Source organism: Equus caballus, chromosome 1 (genome assembly GCF_041296265.1).
Source record: "Equus caballus isolate H_3958 breed thoroughbred chromosome 1, TB-T2T, whole genome shotgun sequence".
Classification (NCBI taxonomy): Eukaryota; Metazoa; Chordata; class Mammalia; order Perissodactyla; family Equidae; genus Equus; species Equus caballus.
Window position 1 is genome coordinate 111,675,718 of NC_091684.1, and position 26,658 is coordinate 111,702,375.

At 39.1% G+C, this 26,658-nt stretch overlaps 1 long non-coding RNA gene across 1 annotated transcript in view; it reads left to right on the forward strand.

Annotated features, from left to right (window-relative positions):
• The first annotated feature begins 15,026 nt into the window (after nucleotides 1–15,026).
• LOC138917166 (uncharacterized) overlaps nucleotides 15,027–26,658 on the forward strand; it is a 62,560-nt gene continuing 50,928 nt past the window's right edge. The window contains exon 1 of the long non-coding RNA XR_011424780.1: nucleotides 15,027–15,458. This is a non-coding gene — a long non-coding RNA (uncharacterized lncRNA). The remainder of the gene's footprint in view (nucleotides 15,459–26,658) is intronic.

Sequence of the window (26,658 nt, forward strand, 5' to 3'; positions counted from 1 at the left end):
ATATTGAAATGCCCACTGTCAGCAAGGATTTGCATGTGAAGGTAAATCGGACATTCCATTCAATGGCTGCATTGGTTTCCTAGGGCTGTCATAAAAAAGAACTACAAACTAGATGGCTTAAACAACAGAACTTTCTTCTCAGTTCTAGAGGCCAGAAGTCTAAAATCAAGGTGCCAGTCGGGCCAGGCTTCCTCTGAGACTCTGGGTAGAATCTTTCTTTGCCTACTCAGCTTCTGGTGGTGACAGGACATCCTAGGAGTCCCTTGGCTTGTGGATGCATCACTTCAATCTCTGCCTCTGTCATCACCTGGTGTATAAACCATATCTTTTATTTTCTGTATTTGATGCTTTGACATCTGGGGTCTTGCTGACCCCAGAGGGATGGCCCCTCCCAAGGCTAGTACCAGACAACTAGGGGCAGCCCCTGTGCAGAGCCCACTAAAATTATCCCAACTAGCAAACCCCAAACTGGTTTCCCAGGCCTCACTCATTCCACCCCATGGAAACCATAATAAAGGCTCTTACCCACATTTTTCCCATGCTCCCTCTATCTTCTACCGACCCTGCTTCCCTGTGTGGCCATGTGTGGCATCTTGTGCCTCCTAATTCTGTGAAACTGTGAGTGTAAACATCTTCCTGCAAATGGTCACTTCCATGTGTGCATCTTGCTATAGCCAATGAAAACAAATCCTGGGTACCCTTGGGATTCTCTCTATGTGCCTGTGTCTGTGTCTCTTCTCCACCTCTTATAAAGGACAGTACTCATACTGGATTAGGGCCCATCCTAATTCAGTTTGACCTCACCTTAATTTGATTACATCTGCAAAGCCCCTATTTCCAAGTAAGGTCACATTCACAGGTGCCAAGGGTTAGAACTTGAACATATCGTTGTGGGGAACATAATGCAACCCGTAACAACATTGTATAGCCAATATTGAGAATGCTTACTTTTATGATGTCTAGTCCTGGTACAATCCAGAGGAGGGATTAACAAACTTTTTCTGTAAAAGGGCTAAATCATGGATATTTTACGCTTTGCCAGGCTACATATGGTCTCTCACATATTCTTCTCCTCCACTCTGTTCTCTTCCTCCTCCTCCTCTTCCCTCTCCTCCTTCTCCCTTCAATCTTTGAAAAATGTAAAAAAAAAATTCTTAGCTTATGAGCTGTGCTAAAACAGGCTACTGGCCAGATCTGGCCTGCAGGCTATGGTTTGTTACCCCGACCTACAACAATAATCGAACGAGATCACAGCAGGCTGAACAATGCCTGGCAGATATTTAGTGCTCATTATGTTTGTTGTTTTGTCAGCTATTTAGTAAGAGTCAGCATCTAACCAAAAGCTTGCAAGATAATCCTCATCTGTGTGACTAATTGGCAAGCTATTTCCTGTTTAAAATGTTTTTGGCAACAACCTTTATAGCCTGAGTAAGATATGTTTAGGAGAAAGAAGATCAAGAGTGGCATTCAACATCACTGTGATATATCCCCCATGTGCTATGCTTAGGGTAGTTGTAGGAGGCAGTGGCCATGGTGGTGGTGAGAGGCATGCAGAAGACATACAGTGTGGCATTGCTTTAGCCATAGGACCACTTAAAATGTAGAGCAGTGCTGGAAGATAATTCAACGAGCAGATATTTGAATTATTTATTTATTTATTTTTGATCAGATATTTTGGGCTCCTGGGTTAACAAGAAGGATGTTCCATCTATGGGGGACTGGAATTGGCCACCCCAAGATATGTCTCTTTGGCATGAGGATTATTTGGGGCTGGTTACTTTTAAAAAAAACCTGCAGATGGGAAAGAAACTCTGAAAAGTAGAATTTACTTACCCTTTATTAAGAGACGTTTACATTTGTAAAGGAAATCTCCATCTGTAAAGGTGTCTCCCTCTCTGTACCAGGAAGAAGAGGGCATGACCTTAGCTCTAGAAACTCTTAATCAATGCAGAAGGCAAGGACTTAACTCTGCATAATAATTTTACTCTTGTTTGCTGTACTTGTCTGGTAACCTCCTGTAACTGACTCCCCCCACCCCCAACATCCTCCTTTGTCTTTAGCTGAAGATGATATTTAAGGTGGTGGCTTAAGCCATTTTGGTGAGTTGCCTAGCTGGCCTGAGCCTCTCCCATGTATACATGTTATAAAGCTTTGTTTAATTTTCTCCTGTTATTCTGTCTCAGGTGAATTTAATTCGTTTTCCGGCCAGAAGGACCCAGAGCAGATAGAGGAAATGTCTTCCTCCCCTACACTTCCTTATGAGGGAGAAAACAGACTTGAATCAGAGCCATCTCTACTACTTTTGGAAAAGGTAGTAAATTCTTCTTTTTATTTTATTTTATTATTATTCTTTTTTTTGGTGAGGAAGATTGGCCCTGAGCTAACATCTGTGCCACTCTTCCTCTATTTTGTATGTGGGATGCCACTGCAGCACGACTTGATGAAGAGTATGTAGGTCTGCACCTGGGAGCTAAACCCAGGAACCCCAGGCCGCCAAAGCTGAGTGCACGAACCCAACTGCTACACCACTGGGCCAGGCCCAAGTTCTTCTTTTTAAATAGGCCTATTGGTGAGGTGAGGAGGATCGAACACAACACAACAAATCATTGCCTCTCTGTTTTGGAAAGAGTGCCAGGGAAGAGTCAATACAATGGATGCCGTTGAAGCTAAAGTACAATGTAGTGGCCCCAATAATCCTCCCCAGGGTCATATAACCTGGCAGGGGTGGCCACTCTTTGCTGTCAACTGTCCCAAATGGTCCCTTGGTGGCGTCCACCCCCTGCTTCCTTTTGTGCTGAGCCTTTATCACTCTCTCTTCACTGAGGGAAGAGATTATGCCTGTTTTCAGATCTGTTCAGGAAATTCTGGACTTGGCAGAGCAATCTCCCTGGAGAACCTGATAATTAAGACAGTTGCATACTTGCTATGATGATGCTTACTTATGTCTGCCTTGAACGCCAAGCACTGTAATTACCTCGTGAACTTCACCTGAGGTCAGCTTTCTAGGTATTCGCGTGCTCCATGGGGATGAGAGGGCCACTGCGTGTTCCTAAGACATGTTAAATGCCTTAGATGAGGTGGAATGATAGTGGATTTTGGAGTCAGGTGACCTGTCTTTAGCTCACAGCTCTGCCACTCACTGGTAGTGAGATTTGGGGCAAGGTTCTTAAGCTCTCTGAGGTTCATTTCTCTCTTCTATTACATAGGAATGAGCACACATATATCATAGTATTGTGATAAGGATTAAATGAAATTATCTTAACACAGTTCTTGGAAGATATAAGGTCACAGTCTTCATTTGGAGATTTCACCTGTGTAGTTAACCTAAACATTTTGGTAGGTTTGCCAGATTTAGCAAACAAAATTACAGGATGCTTATTTAAACATGAATTTTAGATAAACAACAAATAATTTTCTAGTATAAATATGTCCCAATTTATATGGGTCATTCTTATACTAAAAATTACTTGTTTATATGAAATTCAAATTTAACTGAGCATCTTATATTTCATCTGGTAACGCTATATTTGAAGGATCTTAGAATCTTCTTTTCAGAATACCTTCGTAGAGTAACTGAGTGAAAACCATCAAAGCTAAGTTAGAACTCTCGAGCCAAGGTTTTAAGTTCTACTCAGAGTGCTCTGGCAGAATACAAACCTTGAAACTTTCCAGCTTCTGATATTCAAAATAGGAAAAAATATTCTCTACAAACAGAGCCCTGAAAAGTAGGAGTTGTGAGCATACTGTTAGATAGTTTAAAAAGCAGAAGGAAAAAAAATAAAACCATTTAGGAATTCCCCATATCTGAGAAAAGCCCCTCCAACTTGTTTAAACTCATCAAAATCTCACGCTGAGCGTAGGAAAGAAAAAGCGGGTTCTTCTTACCTCAGCCAAAGTGCTCCTGGCCCCCAGGAGCCAAGGAGGAAACTGGCGAGATGAGGAGCACCTGTGTTTGTCCCTAGAGGGTTTCCTCTCTCAACGTGTCCGGTGAAATGGCTTCAAGGGCAGATTGCGTCCTGACTTACACTCAAACTCATTGCTTCCTGCTTCTCCCTAAACCAATATGCAAATATTTTCCTATAAGGTTTGGGATGAGAGCAGGAGAAGATGAGAGAATGTGAGTATAATAATAATTGCCTCAGGGAGCCGTGAGGATTAAAACAGATCATGTGTGATACAGGAAACCTTGAGCCCAGCTCCTAGCACATAAATATCACTGCTGGAGATCAGTGAAAGGCAGTTGAGAACAGGAAGAGCCTGGAGACAGGATTCAGGGAACACTGGCGCATCCGCAGCTACCTGCTGGGAAGCAAGCCCTGTGACAGAACACAAGGGCAGAATGTTCTTCACCGTACAAAGTTTCGTAGTCTAGTGGTGAGACACAGAGGAACACTAAGTACACGTGTGGGCACAATGGAGAGCCGGAGGAGGCAGAGGGGTTTGTCGCCCTACCACCGACCCTTCTCCTTACTCCATCCTCAATACGCAGGCAGTTTAAATTTACTCTAAATGACCGCAAATAGGGACTAATGTAAATTGTGATCTCTGCGGACATTTAAAAGTAGGCTGTTGGGGCCGGCACAGTGATTAAGTGCTCACGTTCCGATTTGGCAGCCCAGGGTTCACCAGTTCAGATCCCGGGTGCAGACATGGCGCTCCTTGGCAAGCTATGCTGTGGTAGGCGTCCCACATATAAAGTAGAGGAAGATGGGCACGGATGTTAGCTCAGGGCCAGTCTTCCTCAAAAAAAAACAAAAGTAGGCTGTTGAAAAATAACCATTGTTCTGAGAAAATGTCCACAATATTGCTGAATAAAAAGAAGCAGTCTACAAGCATTATTTTATTATGCATAAAACTAGAGGACAAAAATCAAAATGTACATGTAATGATTTCCTTTAGGTAGGTGAATTATGGGTGATTATATAAAAGGCTTATTTCTTAGAACTGTGTATGGTACAGATTATTTGCATTGAATATGTCTAATTTTCTAATTAAAAAACCCAACAACTATGAAAAATACCATTAAAATCCACAGGGAACACCCCTCATATATTTCCTTCCCCAAATAATTGAATATTTAGTTCAGAATTGAAAATACACTTATGTGAAACTGATGGACCAAATCTAGGTTACTTCGCAGCAGTAAATGATTGAAAGTCATATAAGTTCTCTCCATGTCAAGTGCTCCACGCAGTGGTGTCAGGAAAGGCTGACACTGTATGGAGGCAGAATGCGCCAGTTCATCTGTGCCTTCCGTTTACCATCAGGCAGTGCATTCTCATTGCACGGTGCTGTGTGTTTTGCATGTCATCTCTGAATATAAGGCCGAGCAGTTTGGATTAGGGAATGGCTTCTTTTTCCCTTTTATAAAACACAAATTAAGCTCATATATATTAAGTATTGATAACATAAGGATAATAATTGGATTAAAATGCATTACAAATTCATATTTGTAAAATTCATAAAATGGACAAAGCACTGAGTTCTGTGCTAAGAATGGAAAGAAGGATATCAACAATCACAATTCCCAAAGGTTTTATAATCCATTTGATGGAAGAAAATATGTTCATTAAGCAAATATGTTCAACTATAGAAGAATGCACAGTATAGTGCTGAATGAGTGGAACTGATGAGAGAAAACATTACAGTTAGGGGGAACAAGAGATGGATTTAGGGCTTGAGAAATATGGAAAGCTTCATAGATGAAATGCCTAAAAGAATAAGAAGTACAGAGAGATGAGGAGATGATCATTTCAGAAAAGGAAAATGGTGGAAAGGCAAGGTGACCCTTAACATGTTCAGAGGTTGATCAATAGAACCTTTTTTTTTTTTTTTAAAGATTTTATTTTTTCATTTTTCTCCCCAAAGCCCCCCCGGTACATAGTTGTGTATTCTTCGTTGTGGGTTCTTCTAGTTGTGGCATGTGGGACGCTGCCTCAGCGTGGTCTGATGAGCAGTGCCATGTCCGCGCCCAGGATACGAACCAATGAAACACTGGGCCGCCTGCAGCGGAGCGCGCGAACTTAACCCCTCGGCCACGGGGCCAGCCCCTAGAACCTTATTTTTAAGGAAGAATTTAGAGTAAATTGTAGAGATACATCAGCAGACAACCGTTTAACGATCTTGAATGCCAGGGATTTGGGATTTTATTTTGAAGGAATCCACTAATTTTGTAAGCAAGGAAGGGATAGTTACGTACTGCTAGTTTAGGAGGACTAAATCTGGCAATGGGGCAAAGCACACCCTGGAGACAGAAAAAAGGGAAAAGGGAAAATTTGTTGCAATGTTATTGTACTGGATCAGGCATGAGGTGATAAAGGCCTAAAATAAACCAGTGGCCATGGGAATAGAAAGGGTGGCATGAATATTAACAATAGAGTGAAGTGTCTCATCAGAAACGGAAGAGACCAAGCCAACCCTGAGACCTCAATCTGAATGCAAAAGACAATGGATATTACCTAGATGCTCCGAAAGAGTTGGATGGTGAGAAAAACCATCAATTTAGTATTAAATATGTTGACATGGAGAAAATGGTCAGATCGCTCAGTGGAGATGACAAGTGCTCAGGCTTGGAGTTCAGAAGACATGCTTCACATGCAGACTCAGGTTTGGAGGGTTATCTGCAGAGAAGTGATGCTTGAATCAGGACAACAATAGGCATTGTTGAAGAGGAGATTACTAGAGATTATTGATAAAGCCGTGGAAAAGACAATTTACTCAATTTCTTTACATATCTGTTAAACGGGAAGAAAACACATCATTTACAGATTTTCTTGTGATTCTGGAGCAGAATGGTGCAGGTAGATGTTCTATATCCTTCAATATGCCACAGGTATGAATGCCCTTCCCCATCTAGACACTGTACAGCTGATTTCACAGGAAACCTCTATGATCATCTTCCAGATTTAAAAGAAAATCTACTTCAGATCCCACAGATATTTTTAAACAGAGGTCACCATCCTCCTCCAACCCATCAATCCGAGTGTATCTACTAATCACTTGGAGGAGGAGGAAGAGTTACTCCATGAGTGCAGTGTGCCGGGAACTTTTGTATGAGATTTACATCTGGTTACTTTCACAACAACCCTATGAAATAGATGGTTGTAGTAGCAGTAGTCGTCGTCGTCGTCGTCATAACAGTGATAGCAGTGGTAGTCATAAAAGTAGTTGTGGTAATATTAGTTATAGTAATAGGAATAGTTGTAACAAAATTAGTCGTACTACTGCTACTGGTAGTAGGGTCACTTTATAGGTGAAATAAATAAAGCACAGAGAGTCTAAGTAACTTACCAAATGGATGCAGTAGTAAATGGCAAACCCTGGTCCAAACCCCAGCAGTCTAGCTCCAGGGTCCACATCTTTAAACCCGAGGCAATGTCATTGTCAAATGGACTAGAGATGGATGAAGGCTTTTTCACGACCTGTTCAGTTGTGGGAACTTGAAGTTAGATATTCAAGAAAGCAGACTTTTGACTTTTAACCACAATCTTCTTTTGATGACTTGAATGGGAGTAAGTTCTTCTGAAAGACATACTTACATTTATAGAAGTAATTGGAAGAATTTTAGTTTACTAATACCATAGTATTTTGCTTTTGATGCCAGTGTATTTTGCTTTTATTTTTGTTTGTTTATTTATTTATTTTTTTACCATTTCCATGATCAAAAAAAAAAAAACAAACCAGGAACAAAAACAGAGTGAAAAATCTCACCTTGCGTTTCAGTGCCTTAATTAGCTTTAGATGCTAAAACACTTAATTAGTTTGCCTCCCTTCTGCGTTTGCTCTCACTTTTCCGTCCTAGTCCTTGTGTGAGTCTGCTCAGGACAGAATACCACAGACTGCATGGTTTAAACAACAGAAATTTACTTCCTCGCGGTTCTGGAGGCTGGAAGTCTGAGATGAAGGTGCCAGCAGATTTGGTTTCTTGTGAGGATTCTCTTCCTTGCTTGTAGACAGCCGCCTTTTTGCTGTGCCCTCACATGGCCTTTCCTCTATATGCACATGCATGCCTCATGTCTCTTTCTCTTTCTATAAGGACACAAATCTCACTGGATTAGGGTCCCATCCTTGTGAACTCACTTAACCTTAATTATCTCTTTAAAGGCCCTATCTCCAAATACAGTCATATTGGGGGTTAGGCTTCAACACATGAATTTTAGAGAGACACAATCCATCCCATAACAGTCCTGTGTCATTACCTGAACACGTCAGTGCTCACATCAGTACTGATGTCAGTTTGACAAGATTAAGTTTCACAATGACAGAGCTGAGTTTCTTTCAAGGAGAAAAAATTAAAATAAAACTCACATTGTTAATCAATCTTCACTCTCCCCTGATTCAGTAGTCATTACGGACTCTAGAAGGTGTGCAGCAGAACTGATAAATTGGTTTGCGGTCTAAGAGGATGGCTATCATAAAATAGACAGCAGCTGTGTTGTCTATAATTAACCTATAACACTATCCTCATTTCCCCTACTGACAATCCTACTTGGTTTAGCTTATCTCTTATGCACGGAACTTTCAGTCTCCAAAGAGCCATAGTTTCTAAACATGATGAGCTACTCAAGTCCTGGTTTAGGAAACCCTTAGTCAAAGACAGACACATTTTATTCAATCCAAACAGAGTTTTTAACTGAAGTTTCTTAGTTTCCGACTCTGTAAGACCAGCTTCAAGAAACCAGTGACAATTCAGAGTAGAGAATATGGCTTCAGTCCCCCTGCACCACTTTCTGCCAGAAGTGTTTCTACACACTTTCTCTCCCTTGTAAAACATGATGACACTAACATGCCCAGAGGACTGGCATCAAGATTGGTTGGGAGACAGCGCACATTCCTAAATCCTGGGATGTAAGTATCTGTGGCCATTGCTGCTGCTTTAAGGCCCAGATTGACACCCTTAAGAAAAGGGAGGGTACGTTATTACACTTTGGTTCTAGATGAAGAGATGTCAAAGAAAGAGATGCAGGTTGGCTGCACAAGCGGGGACTCTGAGCAGGAACATTCATCGATAGATTAAATGGTAATATTACAATTAAGATATTAACAGTACTTACCATGTGCCAGATCGTTCAGATATATTATCTCTAATCTTTATATGAAATTTTCAGTGCTGATATTATCCCCATTTGTTAGATGAGGAAATTCAGAATCACAGAGATTACGTAACTTTCTGCCAAGGAGAAAAGAGAAATCTCAAACCGTGATTGCCTGGGTCTAAAATCAATTGTTTTTGCAACAACAGATTCTGCTACTCCTAGATAAAGATCTAAAGTCCAGGTTTGGCTCATTGCCTTACTGGCTAAGAAATTCAATATTATCAGTTATCTCTGTATTTATTAGGATCAAAATTGATATGAATCAAATCACAATGGTCAAAAATAAATCATAAGAGTCTACATTAATTTACGCTGGAGGATGTATCTATTAAGATAACTGGCTTGGATCATTTGCTCAAGAAAGCTCCTCCCCTAGTATCTAGGTAAACCCAGGAGATGAAACAATAAATCAGAGACTTGCCTGTGGCACCAAGAATTAGATTAAAGGGAGAAAGGATGTTCTTTAGAAATATCTCCTTAGCTAAAATCCCTGAATAAATATCTCGTGATATTTAGTTCTGAATAATTGAGAGTGGATCTCACCTTCTCCCTTGGCCCAGGTGGCTAGAACAATATCAATGACAGCACTCACATTAAAGATTCTTTTCCCCTGGCAGTACTTTATTGTGAAACTACCATTACTTTGTTTGATTTTTTACTTGAGGTTCCCTCCCTCGGGATTCCCGAAAGGCACTGCCTTGCTCTCTCCTGAAAACACAGTGAGTTCACGCTGAGAGTCATTGGGTTGGAAACATGGGTCCCTCTCACTCTCTATAAAAATGGAATACCCACTTGGAACAGAAGAGGAATATGCCTTAAGTCCCACATAACCACACTCCTTAGAGGTCCCTGGGCAGATTGATGGATTGGACTGAGAAGAGTTCCCTCCTTCCCCTCCAGCTAATCCCACATTCTTCAAGTAGGTGGAGAGAGGCACACACACGGACAGGCAAAAGAAATGTATGGAAATGAGTTGCCAGTTGATGGACAAAAAAGGAATAATTACTTGCATTAAGAATATTTGCCTTCCCAACATGTTAAAAAAAAAAAAAAAAGCCCATTAATGCAACTCAGAGGATTCAAACCACTGTAGAGAGGCTTTCTGATTTCAGAGGGCAAAGGGGCCTCAATTTGTATGCATTTTAAATTCCCGACAAAATTTCCATTAGCGACCTGAACATCTGAAAGGAATTTGGGGAACCTTTGGGGAACAGGATGATTAACACAAATCATTCTGTGTTAGCACTGAAAGGAGGCGGACCCACGACTCTGTGAATCTAGCAGGAAAGGGGTCCATTCTGGGACCTCGGTGGGGTGGTAGGCGAAGAGGCACGGAGCACTACGGGCTCTTAGAAGGCAGAAAGGACCACTGTTCTCTAATCTTCCACATCCTTCAGATGGTTTTCATTTGCAAAGCTGCCTTCCGACTCTTGTCATTTTACATCACAGTCCAAGGAGCAAATTCTCCCTTCTTTACCTTCCTCCTCTCTTCTTATTCCAATGTAATAAATAAAATCTATATTTTAATAATTCCTCATTCAGTATTAAAAAACCGGTTTTACTCCTGTTTCCATCATTATGAATTGCATCCTGGTGGCCTTGGACAAAAGCACCCTTCTTAGCCTCAGTTGCATCGTGGTTAAAACAAGAATGACATCTTCCATGCCTAATCCACTGTAGTTGTTGTAAAGTTTAATAAATTATTGTAAGAGACATTGAATTGTATAAATTAAAGTCCATAGCACTTTATTTATAACACATGGAATGATCATTGCTGGTTTATATATCTCTTTGTTCATTAGGAAGAGATCTATCTCTCCATGTCTACTCATCCTTTTATTAATTATTTCATGCACTTGTTCACTAACAACTAAGTAGGTACCAGGCACTTTTATAGGCACTGGGGTCTCTTCTGACCTGCTGTCACCATCACTACACAAGCTCCCCTGGGGGGATCCATTCACCCCCATTACATGTTAATTACGCACAAATTTGCATTTCCGACACAATTTCTCTTCTGAATCATAATCCAACTGCTGTCTAGGTGTTTCCCCTTGACTATCCTTCAGGCAACTCAACCTTATCACACCAAAGACAAACAAGGAGGGGCATAATTTTCACCCTATTCGCAGGCACTTAAAAACAAACAAATAGGATCTGAGATTTACCCTTGACTTACTCCTTTTTCTTACCCAGACTCCCAAAATAAAGCTAATTAATCACCAAGTGCTGTCATTTCCACCTCTCAATATTTCTTGACTCTATCCTCTTCAATTTAGTTTTATTATTACCACATTGATGCTGGCCGTCATAATTTGTCCCTGGTTATACTACAACAGGTCCCTAACTGGTTTCCCCGCTCCAGCCTTTCCCCATTGGAAACTGTCCTCTTCACAGTGGCCTAAGGGAATTTTCTCCTTTGGGTTGTGAGAGGTGAGAGTGGGAAGGTGGGCTGGAGGCGCGTCATGCAGGACTGTGAGCAGAGCCAGCACCTCACAGAGTGCCCGGTATCTGGCAGGTTCTCAATGTTTGTGGGTTGGTTTATCCAAAATATAGAAATGTACTTTGAAAGCCACAGGATTCTACAAGATTAAGCTCAGTAGAACACATTTTAGTAAAGGTAATGACATTTACTTCAGTGAAGTATTTCCCTTCCTTCCTGGATTAAGACGGCAAGCCATCGCCTTGTTTATACATTCTTACCAAAGGAACATCCAAATGTCAGGGGTGAGGGAAATCCCAAGATACGGATGGAAATGTCAACTCACAAATTAATTGAAATTTTTATTCCAATGGAAATTGGATGAATGTTATAAAATATAGAGAAGTGCTGAAGTGTTTCGGAAGTGGCAATCTGACCAAGAGAAATCAGATGTAAATTTCATCCTTGTAAGTTGCTATTGACGTGGAAAAACTCCAGTAAAATTATGGCCATGGCATTATGACTGTACATTGACTTTTGAACCCTGCAAAGGTATGGACAATGAAATATCTTATATAGCCCTCTGGAGATATTTTTCCCTGTATTCTAAACATATTCCCTCCTCTAGATAATTTACTTTGTTTATTGCAGGTTCTTGGAAAGTCTTGAGTTCTCAGAAGAGATGAAAAATGAATTGAATCCAAATCTTGACTGGAATTCATAAAAGCACAGCTTTGTGACATTTGTTTTCCTGCATCAAAAATGAAGACATTATCATACTTAAATAATTACGGTAACCAACAATGTGTTTTCTATGGATTGACCTGCAGAGGTGGCAATTTTGTCTTCAAGAACACAGACCTTAGAGATCTTGGGAGAAAGTGAATTCTCACTAGATATTGAAAGCCTGAATCTAGAAAACACTCATTGTTCGGGACCCATTCCTATGTCTCTTACAAAGCATTCCATTTGGATTAAACCGTATGCACAGACATTTCTTACCCTCCCTCAAAAGTCGTAAGAAGCTGAAACAAAAGTATGTTTGAATTTCATTTCATTTGTTTATTCAGGTCACCTGGACTAAATTACTTATCTCTGGACCTTAATCGCTTCATCTATAAAATGAGGATAATTATAATACCTACATCATGTGAAGCATTTAACAAAATACAGGGCACGTGATGAGTACTTGGTAAAATTAGCTACTATTGTTTCTGTTGTTATTCTCCTTTCCTGTGACACATCTCCATTTTTATACTAAAGCTCAGAAATAGGAATATTAGTGTTAAGAAAAGGGGAAGGGAAGCAAACAATTTGAAATGTGCACAAGTGATATCTGATCAGCTCTTCAGTAATCTAGTGCCACTTCTCAATTTCCCTTCATTTTTAAAGTGTTTAGATTTATTGTTTTCCTTTTTTTTGAAAATTAAAAATTAGCACATTTTATTAAAAATTTATGAAATTCAAAAAGGTACAAGGAAAAATATAAAAGCACTAGTAATCCTGCCACCTAGTGATAACTGTTGCTAGTTTAATATACACATTATTTATTATATGGAATGTATTATAGGTACTTAACACTGTATCAGGAAAATCATGCCATTTTGTTCATGTTTACTTAAAAAATTTTTTTTTGCTTTCCAGCATTCGTACTTAAGAGTACCAATAATTCCTCCTGAGGAAGTACCTTTTTCCGTTGGTATACAGTCTGGTGAAGCTGTCCTTCAGGAGCCTTTTCCCTTTCTTGTCAGAGGACAAGCCCAAGAACTAAACAAGTTCACTGGATTCTCTTTCCATTGAATTTTAGCAGACTGATGAAGTGGGGCATGGTCAAGTTCACCAGTAGTAATGTTCACACCGGGTGTATATCGTTCCTATAATTCTAATGGCTAGCCCTCTATGGCTGCCTTGGTCCTCCAGCTTTCCCACTTAAGATACCAATATCTTTCCAATAAACTCTATTTTGTGTAAATTAGTCACCGTTCCTGTTACCTGCTGCCATAACCCTCACTTACAGAGAAATTAATACCAGAAAATGGATTACTGGCATTAGGTATGGAATAAAACTTCTCTTCCTATTCTGGAAAATACATTTAGCATCCTGAGAAACTTTATGACAAGAGAGCTAATTAGGCTAGTCATGCAGTCACTACCAAGTTTTTCTGCTTTTTCCAGCCACTAGGAAACTGGTTGACTGCTACTACGTAAAAAGATTAAATTTAGAAGGAGTTATGGGGTGCCATGGTAGAGTGGATGCTTCTGGTAACATTAAGTAACTGAAAGCCAAGAAGCTCACAACCTAAATTCTTATTTCAAGGTATAGACCGAATCTCATTATTTCTGAGCCCACGCTCCAAGACTCGTTTACCTCATGCAGCCCCAGGTTGGAGATCATTAAAACGCATTCTGAGATTGAGCCTGTGGGTTCCTGAGTTATGACGTTTATTGAATTAAAAACCATGTCTAGTCTTTCATGTGAAGAGTAAGATTGACTTATTGATTGATAAAGAGTAGTGTAGGATTTTAAGAATGAAGCTGGGAAAACATGGGAGTATTCAGAGTTTTAGTGGCACCCAAAGTTTTCCAACACCTCTGAAACATCCCACACATACACATACACCCTGAGTCTTCCTTGGTCAAAGAAGCAATTCCTCTGAACTTGCTATAGAAACCCTTCTTTCTTCACTTCTTCCTTCTTCTCCTCATTTGTAGAAAAGTCCCCGTTCAGGGAACCCAGGCTGATAAAGCATCTTTACACATACCCCCGCACACACAGAGATAGGGAAAAGAGAACATGGTAAACTACAGACCGACTCTTAAAGCTTCTGTTCGGGAGCAACAAGCTTCTCTCACGTTCATACCTCACTGGTCAAAGTCAGTCACATGTCTGTGCTTGAGTTCAAAAGAGTGTGAATGAGGAATAACTCTTCCATAAGGCGCAGCCCCAAACATCAAATATTTGTTAAAAATATACAATCCACAAGCCCTTTTCACCTGGTCTACACCTTTGATCTGGCAAATGCTTTCCCCCTCCTCCTTTCTTATAATCAGAAAGCACCGGAAGTTTGCTTTCATCTGACAGGAACAGCAGTGTACTCTACCTTCTCAACTCGTGAATGAGTCGTCTCTAGAGATCTACGCTAAGACAGTCACTGTCTCCCAGCGCATCTCTCTGTCACACGAATGGCTGAAATCATGCTGATAGCATGCAGAAAATTGTAACAGGGGCATTAGGTACCCTGCTGAAACTCAGGTTTTTTATTGGAAGTTAGACAGGGGAAAAAAATGAGAAAACACTCACATCTACCACCTCTGTGAAAGGTGTGAGGGTCCTGCGGTCTGCAGCATCTGGGAATTAATGTCCCGCCTCAATGAAGGGCCAGCAAGCTTGCTTCACACTCAGGACCTGTGAGAAGCACACCCCTTAGCTGCTGTCTTTGGATTTGATTGGCAACACGTGCGAGTTTGGTGTGCTGCCTGCCATAATTTGTCAAGTAGCTTGAAGAATCTGCTATCTTTGAGTGGAAGCTCAGAAAGCAAGTCTCTCTAGCTGTCCCAGGGCTTCAGTACAAGCGATTACACTAATTGGCCCTTTAGGGCTGAGCAAATCAATGATGGATGGAATGTTGGTGGTGGTTTAAGATGCTGTATGAAACTTCTAGTAGGCCCTGTTAGGTGACTCACAAGAAACAGCTAGGGTTTTGGAGTCAAGCCCTAGCATCATTGGGTAAGTAATTATTCTGTGCGACACCTCTCTTGTCTTACTTCGGAGCTCTGTTGGATTCTAAACTATGGAGCATGATCCAAGCGGTTAATAATAATGACCTTAATGTTATCTGATTCAACCAACTGGGGAGTGTCTTCTAACCACCGTGGACAGTGGTTATTGCAACCTCGATTCTATGTGGGAAGAAACGGCAAGGACTAAGTTCCCCCATAAGGTAAGCTTTGTATTACTCGACCTGGCAAAGAACTCTGGACAATTGAGACGCTAGCTGGATATCAGGTGAACATAGAATGAATAATAGGTGGGAGCAGCTGCAGAAACAAGAAATGTAGTCTCTACACCAATTTTTTTCTTTATTTTTTTGATTGTGATATATATTTTCATTAATTTGTCTCCTCCTTCTCTTACACTTCTATCCTCTTATGTTGGTAGTGTTTGTGGTGATTAAAGCTAACATTATTCCAAAGTTTCACAGTATTTAAATGCAATACCAACAGAGCGAAAGTAAGAGAGAATATCACACAGAAAGTTCAGACTTTTTGCCAGATTTAAAATTTGATGAAATATTAGATTTTTCTCTACTCTCAGAAGTAGACTGTTTTTCAAGGCTAATCTATATGAAGAAAAAATAGGGGCCAGCCCCATGACCTAGTGGTGAAGTTCAGTGCGCTCTGCTTCAGTGGCCCAGGTTCACAGGATCAGATCCTGGGACCTATACCACTCATCAATCATGCTGTGGTGACAATCCACATATAAAATAGAGGAAGATTGGCACAAATGTTAGCCCAGGGCTAATCTTCCTCAGCAAAAGCAAAAACATAAAAGAAAGTATGAGTATACAAATTGATGAAGTTTTACAAACTGAACAAAATTATATAACCAGCATCCAGATCAAGAAACATATTATTGCCAGAAACCTAGAAGCTTATGGTGACTTCTAGAAAGGTTGAGTTTATTCATGGTTGCAAAAGACTAGTTAGATGTAGGGGCATTTCTAGAACACTACCTAAGCCAGAAGAGTTGGATTTTCCTGCCTTCAGTTTTGGATCTTGATTCAAACGACAATGACAATGAAAATGGTTGAGATTCATTCATTTCCACTGGCAGCATCTAGCCAGACTATTTCAAGTGTGTGCCCACCTCTTTAGTTTCTGCATCCCAGCCTTCCCACTCCACTTTGGTTACTCCACAATTTTTGATCCACCAATATCCTTCCAATAAACTCCATTTTGCTTATTATTGTAGTCAGAATGTGGTTTCTTTTGCTTGAGACAAAAACTTTAAATGATACATGTCATTAGCTATTCTCCTACAATAAGATTAGTATGTTATTCTCTCCCTTCTTCCTTTCTTTTTTCTTTCTTTCCTTCTTCTCTTTGTTTATATACAATTCTGTCAAGAACTTTGTTACACATGTATGTTTTTGCATATTTCTGATTGTTTATTTAGTAGAAATTTTTAGAATTAGAAGTGCTGAGTGAGTGTATATATTTTAAACATTTTTAATGAACATTCTCAGATTTTCCTTGAGGAAGAGTTACCAATTTATGCTCCATCAACCGACATTCTATGACTCTGGGCATTTTCCCTCATTTTTGTCCAAACTTGGTGTTAGCATATTTTAAGTGTTTTTTAATATTATTACATCAATCTTTCAATATATTTGGGTCACACTTTTCGATTAATAAGAATTTATAGTGTGATGAAAAGTGAGCCTTGCTGTTAGATAAATCTATATTTAATACTATAAAGACAATATAATTGACATTTAGTAATAAGTTGCCTGCTATCTATTCAAGATTAGCTTAGATGAATTATCACCTCAATTAGCATGTAAGGCACCTTGTCATACCTTCTTGCAACAATGTTTGACTTTATCCACCCAGTATTATTAGCGGTTAATTAATAAGAGGCAATCCTGTTTTCAAGGTAATGATAATGTCTTTGAAGGGAAGAATTTTTCTCTTTTTTGGGTTGGGGTTAAAATATTGTCTTTTGCAAAGTTTGCGCCGCTGATTGCGTTTAAAATCTTGCTGCTCTTCACGTAGTGTTTTAAACCTGATAGAAAGCTCTCTTAAGTGAGCTTCACCTAACCACTGCCTAGAATGAAGCTCTATTCCCTCATGGATGCGCACTTACACTGAAAACTTAGTTCTAACAGGCTATACTCTAACAGGCCCTCACACTTCTTTTCACACCAAAAGATGGCTTTTGGTTTTTCCTTCCAAGGTTGTTTGTGTAGAGTATATTTGTTATTTTAATCATTGGATTTAAATAAAAAGTATTTAAACTGATAAATATGAGCGTGAAAAGAAATCTGTTTTCACGAGACTAAGTTAAATGCTTTGGAAAAAACTTGATAAGAGCAATTCACTTATGAATCCTATTACACGAAAATGATTGAGGAAAAATTAAAAATCTAGAACAATTCTGCATTTGGGTGGCTTTGCTCCTGTCTCTAAGTTCCAGACATCCTTTTAAAAACCAAAATTGGACAGATTATGTAAAGACACATGGATATAACTTATACAAAAATGATGACAGAGATATCCACTTAGCAAATTCCATCTATAAACACACAAACACACACAAGTAGGCTCTACTCCCACATCAAATGTTGTGCAAATTAGTTTACATTAATACATATTAATTTAAAGTAGATTCTCTAAAACATGCACGTCATTTTTTTAATGATTTCTTACTTTAATCCAATTTTAAACTTAACCAACCCAACCAAATATTGTCCCATTTTGATTACAAAGAGATTTTCTACAAAACAGGAAAATCAAGGAGTGTAGAACTCAGTAATGAGATATAACACCTCAGGATTTCTATTTACATCCGTTATTCCATGGTTGTACGAGAGTGTCACAAATACTGCCGTGGAAAATTATCTGCTAATTTTACTATACTTTTTCTAACACAAATACAAGATATCTCAAAATAACATTTGGAGTATTATTCTTTTATAAAAATTCAAAGAGTTCCTCCTTCTAAATATTTTCCACTTTCTTTGTCCTTCACTCTCCCTGCGTTCCTTTGTATTGTTTTCCACAGAGTTGAAAAATAGTTACTGAAGTCAAAGGACACATTAATCTGTGTGATGATTAACAGATGGAGAATTCACATTGTTGAAAGGTCAGAAAGTCCATTAAAAAATTAATCCCAGAGAGACAAATATGTAAGTAGAGCAAAGGCCGTCTGTCTGAGGTGGATACGGCTTTCCACAGAGGTCGTCTAGCTCTCTAGAAGCTTCTTTCCTCTCAGTATATTCTCAAGGAAGATAGTCTGTATCTAAACGCTTCTAAAGTGCTAGTATAGACACAAAACTATGCTTGACATCAACATTTCTCAAGATGGCTCATTTGAAAGCAGACGTGATAAAAATATTTATTAAAAATGTATTAAATGAATGGCCACATGTAAGGCGATTAAGAATGTTTTGGGAGCTCTTCATTGAAATACATGTCTCTTCAGTCTTCCGATTCTTCTTCATCCTATGTTAGCATTACTTTCAGTTTTTCACCAATAATATTCATTGCTGAAAACAAATTTATGACGCCTGAGTCCTAAACATAACTTTATGTATAACCTCACTAGAATTTAAACTATAAAATAAATGAGTATTTATTCCTTATGATATTTTATATTTTTACACTTTATAAGATTTATTGATTAATTCTATATTTACTTTAAGCATTTATAATAGATATTTAATCACTTTGATATCAGAAGACTCTTCATACACTATTTCAGGAATATCTCTGCTCTGCAGCTGAGGCCTTAGGTCCTTAACTTAACCAGCTCCCTCTTCACCAGACCACGTGGGGTTGGGATCACCTTATCTTTTATGAGTATGCTGGGGAGGCAGGGAGGAAATAAGTTAATAATCCCAAACAACCTGTCATTTTAACAGAAAAAGAAGTCTTCCTTTTAACCAAAGGAGTACTACATCTGTCAGTGTAGATGGATCCCAAATTGTTGTAGCATCAGAAAGTGGTGTTTAAACAGCTCCTCTTCATGCCATTTGCTATTTGGTCACAATAGGTCCCATGTCTGACCTACAGGGTACACCCACAAAGGGAACTCAAGGACCAGTCTTTCATGGGCAGTTATGTACAGATTTATAATTGCCCATTCTAACAACTCCAACAGTTTCTTTCTTGGGTCAGATTGACTATTGCTGTAGGACTGGAATTCTGTCAATCAAAGCAACCCTTAGCCACTAATTCACTGGACAGCCCAAGCATGTAATAAAGCTGCATACTCAGAAGCCTAACAAGCAAGAATGGACAGGCAAAGATGGCCAAGTCACCTAAAACCTCACAGCAGCAGAAGCAACACATGGAAGGGAAGGTGTTCAGATTTCTACATGCTCTAGAGTTTGTAGGGAAACAAAACACCTTTGAGTTTTATATTTTGCCCGAGACATTTTCACAGCATCTCTCTGGGCTGAGAACAAATGATATTTTTACAATGACGAACGCATTGGAAACATTGGGAATAGCGCGTGCCAAGCCTTTCTGTGTGAAAGCATACGCATTTGAAACAAATGGTCTCTTACCAGTAATTGTCACATGGCAGGTGTTCAAAGGCTCTTTGTGTATCAGATTAAACGAGAGAAACTGGAGGCATGACAGGACCAAGTATTTTCCCAAATGTTTCAAGAACATTGGAGTGGTAGAATTGTGAACATAAAATCATTTTGTAGTTTTGTTTAAAGATTTTGGTGCATTTAGAAGGTTAAGAAGTATGAAAAGACGTAAAGTCTTGTCAAAATAGGGAAGATGTCTACAAAACTGGTTATACAATGTGGACAAACAAAGGGAGGAATCTAGAGAGGGAGGAGAGCGGTTGAAAGGAAACCAATAATACATATTTTCTTACTGTTAGGGCACCAAGGAAAAGAAGTGGATGTGATATCAGAAATGTGCCATGTTATATCAGTTAAAAGTGAAGAGACAAAGACATCTCTTAAGAAGAAATTCTGAATTTGACAATGAGGCTGTATGTGTGGGATTTTAATATCAGGCTTCCTGTCTTAGTCCGTTTGGGTGGGTATAGCAAAATACCGTAGACTGGCTGACTTATAAACAACAGAAATTTATTTTTCACAGTTCTGGGGGCTGGGAAGTTCAAGATCAAGACCCCAGGAGATTTGGTGTCTGATGAGAGCTGGTTTCCTGGTTCATGGATGACCGTTATCTCACTGTGTTCTCACATGGTAGAAGGGGTTAGAGAGCTCTCTGGGATCTCTTTCATAAGGACACTAATCCCATTCACGAGGGCATTACCCTGGTGACCTAATCAGTTCTCAAAGGCCCTACCTCCTAATACTATCACATCAAGAATTAAGTTTCAACATATGAATTTTGGGGCTCACAAACATTCAGTCTATAGCACTTCCCTAAAGAACTAAAGTTCTGGAGTTTAAGTCCTGGCTTTACTAGAAGAGATTTTTGGACTATAAGGTAATTGATTAAGATTGTTTAAGAACCAGAAACTTATTAAAATTTAGGAACATAACTTGGATTAGGTTACACAATGATTTTGAAGGTGTATGAATGATATATTTTCCATTAAATATCTACTTTTTCTAATAGTTTGATCTAAAGATTAGCAGACATTTGGTCCTATCCAAAACCTCCATAAAACAAACATTTGGTCCACACCAAAAGGTCCTTGACATTCGATTCTCTTGAAAATGTTCACTAGCATATTTGTCCAAATGGTTTTGGACAGGACCAGATACCAAGGATCTTTTGGTGTATATATATAGTGGAATATTATTCAGCCACAAAAAGGAGGATGTCCTGCCATTTGCAACAACATGGATGGACCTTGAGGACATTACGCTAAGTGAGATAAGTCAGAGAAAGACAAATACTGTATGATCTCAGTTATATATGGAATCAAAACAAACAAACAAACTCATAGAAAAAGAGATCAGATTTATATTTACCAGAAGTAGGGGGAGGGGGAATTGGAGGAAGGTGGTCAAAAGGTACAAACTTCCGGTTATGAGATAAATAAGTACCAGGGATGTGAAGTATGATATGATGACTATAGTTACCACTGCTGTATGGTAAATATGAAAGTTTTTAAGAGGGTAAATCCTATGAGTTCTTATCACAAGATCACATTTTGTGTGATAAATAAATAAAAAATTGCATGGATTTTGTTTCTTTTGTTGCTTTTTATTGCATTTTATAATTACACGGAATATAGTATAAAATACTAAAAGTTGTTTGTGGCATAATTCAGCTTCTCCAAATCTATGGAACCTATTTAAATGTAGCCATCACACTGTTCCAAGGTGCTTTTTAAACTTATTTTTTTAACTTAAGAAAGTTTATTTTGGTAACTACTCTGTGTCTGGAGCTATGCTGTTTCTTGTGGGGTGATAAAATATGTATGCAATTCCTGTTCATGAAGGAGATTGCACTCTATTTGGAGTGAAAGAATACAAAATATTGTATGACTTGTTCACACTTCAGAGGTTGATGTGGGCTGACAGGTTTAGAGAAGTGTGCTCAGAATAAGGGAGATTAAATCAGGCCTTGCGGAATACATAAGGGAATTAGACCAGGCTGGGGGTAGGGAAGAAGACAAAGAACGCACGTGGAGAGGACATCACAGGATGTTTGCAGATCAGTTCAAGTGTCTGCTGTGCAGATGAGAAAGGGTCTTGGAGGATGAGAAAGGATGAAAGTTAGTGTGACCTTGAGATCCCGGAGAAGAGTTTACGAGAGATTTGCAAGTGAGTTGGTTTTTTGGAGGACTATCTTCTAGGATGTTCCAAAAGAGCAGGGAGTCTCCTGAAAGTGGTAGGAATAGCAGCTGCGCTGCCCAAGGACATGTGTTTACTCTTATGGTGATGGATGTAACTTTCTTCTCTCTGGGCGGAGTTCATTGTTTAGGACAGTCCTGCGAGCTGTCGGAATACAACATACTACACAGAAGTCCTGTCATAACCCCTGAGAGTTAGTAAATTCACACTCAGAGTTAGAAGAGTGAATAGAGAGTGTTTAGATTCATTCAAAATAAACAATCAGAACTATTTTTCTTTATATTTAAACATTCTTTGGCAATTGTAGCAGCTATGCTGCAAAATGGGACTCAATTACTATTCAACATTTCACATTTTTTTTCTTTTGAAGTAGCAAAAAAAAAGAAAGGAAAGAATTGGGTTTGGAATAATATGGACAAAAACATGAATTTTGCCTCTGCTACTAACTAACTGAGTGAACCTGGTCAAGTCGCTTAACCTCGTCACAAGAAATGATAACGCCTTCTTCACAGGGTACTCTGAATCATAAATTATTATTACTAATAATAAAATTTGCTAACACTTAAGGAGTATTTAATATATGTCATACTAGTCATGCACTTCCTATGTACTATCACATTTTTTGTGTGAGAATTGAATGAAATGATCTTAGAAAATAACTGGCATGAAGTCATAAATAAATTACTTTTCAGACCTTAAATGAGCCAACCAAGTTGAGGAAGAAACCGATTTATATCTTCTATCTGCTTAATAAGCCCTTTCTAGTTGCCTCATTCTTTTGCAGGCCAATAATTTCTTGGATCTGCAATCCAATTCTAATTAAGATTGTTAATGAAGTTTAATTTAGACTAAACCTAACAATAGGGTTTAATTTATATAAAATTCTTGAGATAAGTCCGGGACTTGATTATTTTTAATGGCTTATGGGGACCTAAAGGGTTGTTGATGTTGTTATTTAACATGCATGCCTCTGATCACATCATTGAAAACAAAAGATAAATGAAAGAACTATAAGGCTATCAGCAAAATAGGTTAAAACTTTGGCAAGAGAAAACTATAAACAAAATACAGATTGGAAATAAAGGGTTGACAAGTATGTACCAGACCAATATAATTAAAGAAAGCAAGAGGCACCAGCCCCATGGCCTAGTGGTTAAGTTTGGCTCGCTCCACGTTGGCAGCCCAGGTTTGATTCCTGGGCATGGAACTACACCACTCACTGGCAGCCATACCATGCTGTGGCAGTATCCCACATACAAGATAGAGGAAGATTGGCACTGATGTTAGCTCAGGGTAAATCTTCCTCAACAAAAAAAAATAAAAAGAAGAAGCAAGAGTATAATACCAGATGCACATTAGATGCAGGAGAATTTTCAAGGGCCAAAGTAGGAAGTATGAAAATGAGAGATAGTTTATGAAAAAAAAAAGCCTCAATTAAATACAAAATTAAAAAATGCTTATGTATTAAGCATAAGGAAAAGTTTCCTGAAAAGGTAAATAATTCTTTATAATATGAATTAAATGGGAAGTTTGCAGATTATGTAGCTAACAATATATTTGGTCTTTGACTAATACTATGACATTGTATTTACACACAAAAAAGTATAAAATTGTTTTTCCAGAGATGTTTACAAAAACTGCTCACAGAAGTGTCCACAAAGAAAACCTTAATACACACACCAAAGTAAAGATTGACAAGGTCACAGTTTTTCCTTAATACAATAGAACTAAAATAAGGAGATTAAGAGAATATATACATAGAAAATCTGAAATCCTTTCCAAAATTAAGCCTTGGTTCAATCATGAAATCAAAACCATCAAAATCACCTTTTTCAGAATTCTGGAAATTAATTAAAAGCTTACTACCATCTGAAGAATGGTTTCTCAAGAATAAGGGCTATATTCTGGTAAGAACATTTGATACTGAACCTCTTAATCTCAAATTCGTGTGCCCAATGTGCAGTAAGCCAAACACTGAGACCTCAGTGCTTGGAGATGGAGAAAGGTTTATTTGAATTGGCCAAAACAAGAAGGTGGGGGCATAGGATCTCTCAAATCTGCCTTCACAAGAGAAGAAAGCAGGGTGTTTTATAGAGGTAAGGGGCTTGGTAGGAGAACTTTCGAGAAACAAAGGGGTAATCTTTCACTCCAGAGAAACCCTTGAGCAATCTGACTTCTGGGCTTCAAAAGCAGCAGCGGGCTGGTCATCTGATGATCACAATTTCCGCAAAAGTATTCTCTGTCTTCTGCAAAACAAGCTCATAAATCCTGGAGACCTATGAGTTACCCCTCAGGTTAAACAAGAAAACTTGAATACCTACAGTAACCCTCAGGTACCCAGCTTCACAATGAGCTTTGTGGTGTTATAACTTGACCTAATTCCATCTCTCTCTCTCTTCCCAGCCCCATGGTAGATTTGAAAACCAACAACCTAGAAGCCACTGAAGGGGACTGAATGGATTGGAGCTCCCCAAACATCCCATACCCAGAGAATGGTCACTATTTGACTTGTTGGGCAGCTTGTTAAACAGCCTCATTTTTAGGACTTGTCTTGAATTGACCTGACTCAGCTGCCCTCTGTGAACAGCCCTATTTGCAGTTCATTTGTTGAAAACAACCAGTGGCAATTGTCCACCGCAGCTGCCTGAGGCAGAATTGCCAGTTGGAGCTAACGACGATTGACCAAAAACTTAAAAGGAAATAATGAGGAATGAGATGTCCATATGGGACTTTGAAAAGCTATGATGTGTTCCTGGAAATTTAGAAAATCACTGTATTAGTCAGGTTCTCAGAGAAACAGAACCAATAGGATGAGATTTGTTATAAGGAATTGGCTCATGGGATTATGGAGGCTGAGAAGTCCTATGACCTGCTCTCTGGATGCTGGAGACCCAGGAAAGCCAGCGGCATTGTTGACACTCAGAGGGCAAAATGGTCTAGATGGCAGTTCAAATCTGAAAGTCTGTGAATCAGGATCACCAAGGGAAGATCAATTTTCCAGTAGAGGGAAATTTAAGTAATGTGTATAAATGTTGGGTGAGAGAGATTTTCTTAAGGAAGATGGGAAACCTAGACTCACAAGGGAAGTTGGAAATATACTTGATTACGTCAACATTAAAACATAGATAGCAAAATCAGCAGAGTATAGATGAGCAAACCAAATGAATCTTCTCTCTTCCTTCATGCTGCCTCTCAGGAGGTGAAGAGCAACAGCGCCTGAACACATGACATTCCTACTTTTTGGTACTCTTTAGACATATTACAAATTAATAATGCTTACATTGTTATATAACAGTGTGGTAAATGTTTTTTCCTAGTTTCGCTCTTGATTTTTGACATTATATGTTGAATCTTTTGCAATATATACATTTTTAATTTGATAAGGATTATCTACCAGAAAAAAATAGTGACAAATTAAGCTCCCATCAAAAGTACAGAAGAGTCTCCAGTGGACTTGTGTTCTCAATGCCAGATGTTTTTGGTTAGGAAGGTCTTGTTAATTTGATCTGTAAAATATTATCTATCCCAGTTTTGATTTCCATTTCTCTGAACGTGAGCAAAGCACCCTTTCATACCATCTGTGGCCATTTCAAGTCCCATTCATTCATTCAAAAATATTTACTGAGCACATGGTAGTGGATACAAGCATTGGCTCAGAAATTGGAATGCCTCTACGTGGATCCTGCCTCCTCCATTCTGTGACTCTGGGCAAATCACATCATCGCTCTGTGCCTAAATGTCCTCATCTGTAAAATGATGCTAAGAAGAGCACCAATTTCATAGACCTGTTGTAAGGATTCAATAAGGTAACACTTGTACACAACTTCAAACAATGCTTTGCAATAATAGGTGAGCAATTGATGCTAGTCTTTTCCAGACACCAGGTACAGTTTTGAAGACAAAGGGTACACAGTGTGCTACTGACTCCCTCCCCCAACAGCTTCCTGGCCTAGCAGGCTGTTAAGCTTCTCAGCAGGACTTGGGGAAGTCACCTTGCCTTCCACGGAGGGCAGGCAACCAGCTCTGCTGGAAGCAGCCACCACCCCTTAAGCTCCATGTTCTCTCAGGCCTGCCCAAGACTTCTGGAAGTCAGGCGAAACAAGGTGCCCTTGAATAGGGTTAACATAGCTCAGAAGACAAGGAATAGAGAGTAGAGGAGATTATAAATGTTTTAGTTTCATATCTTTAGGTTGTCTTAGTACAATGAACATGAATTAATTTTTAATTTCAAAGAAATTTTAATAGAGAAAATAAAAATAAATATGATAAGGTAACAAAAAAAGAGTGTTTATGTTTATACACATACACACAAATTGTCTTGAATGGAGTACACCGAAATGTTAACATTTGTCATCTCTCTCTCGTTTTTTTTTCTTGCAGTGAAAGATTTACCATGAGCTAAGATCTGTAGCCAATCCTCCTCTTTTTCTTTTTTCCTCCCCAAAGCCCCAGTACATCGTTGTATATTCTAGTTTTGAGTTGTTCTAGTTCTTCTATGTGAGCCACCACCACAGCATGGCTACTGACAGACGGGAGGTGTGGTTCTGCAACTAGAAGCAAACCTGGGCAGCAGAAACAGTGAGCCTCCAACTTTAACCACTAGGCCATCAGGGCTGGCTCAGCA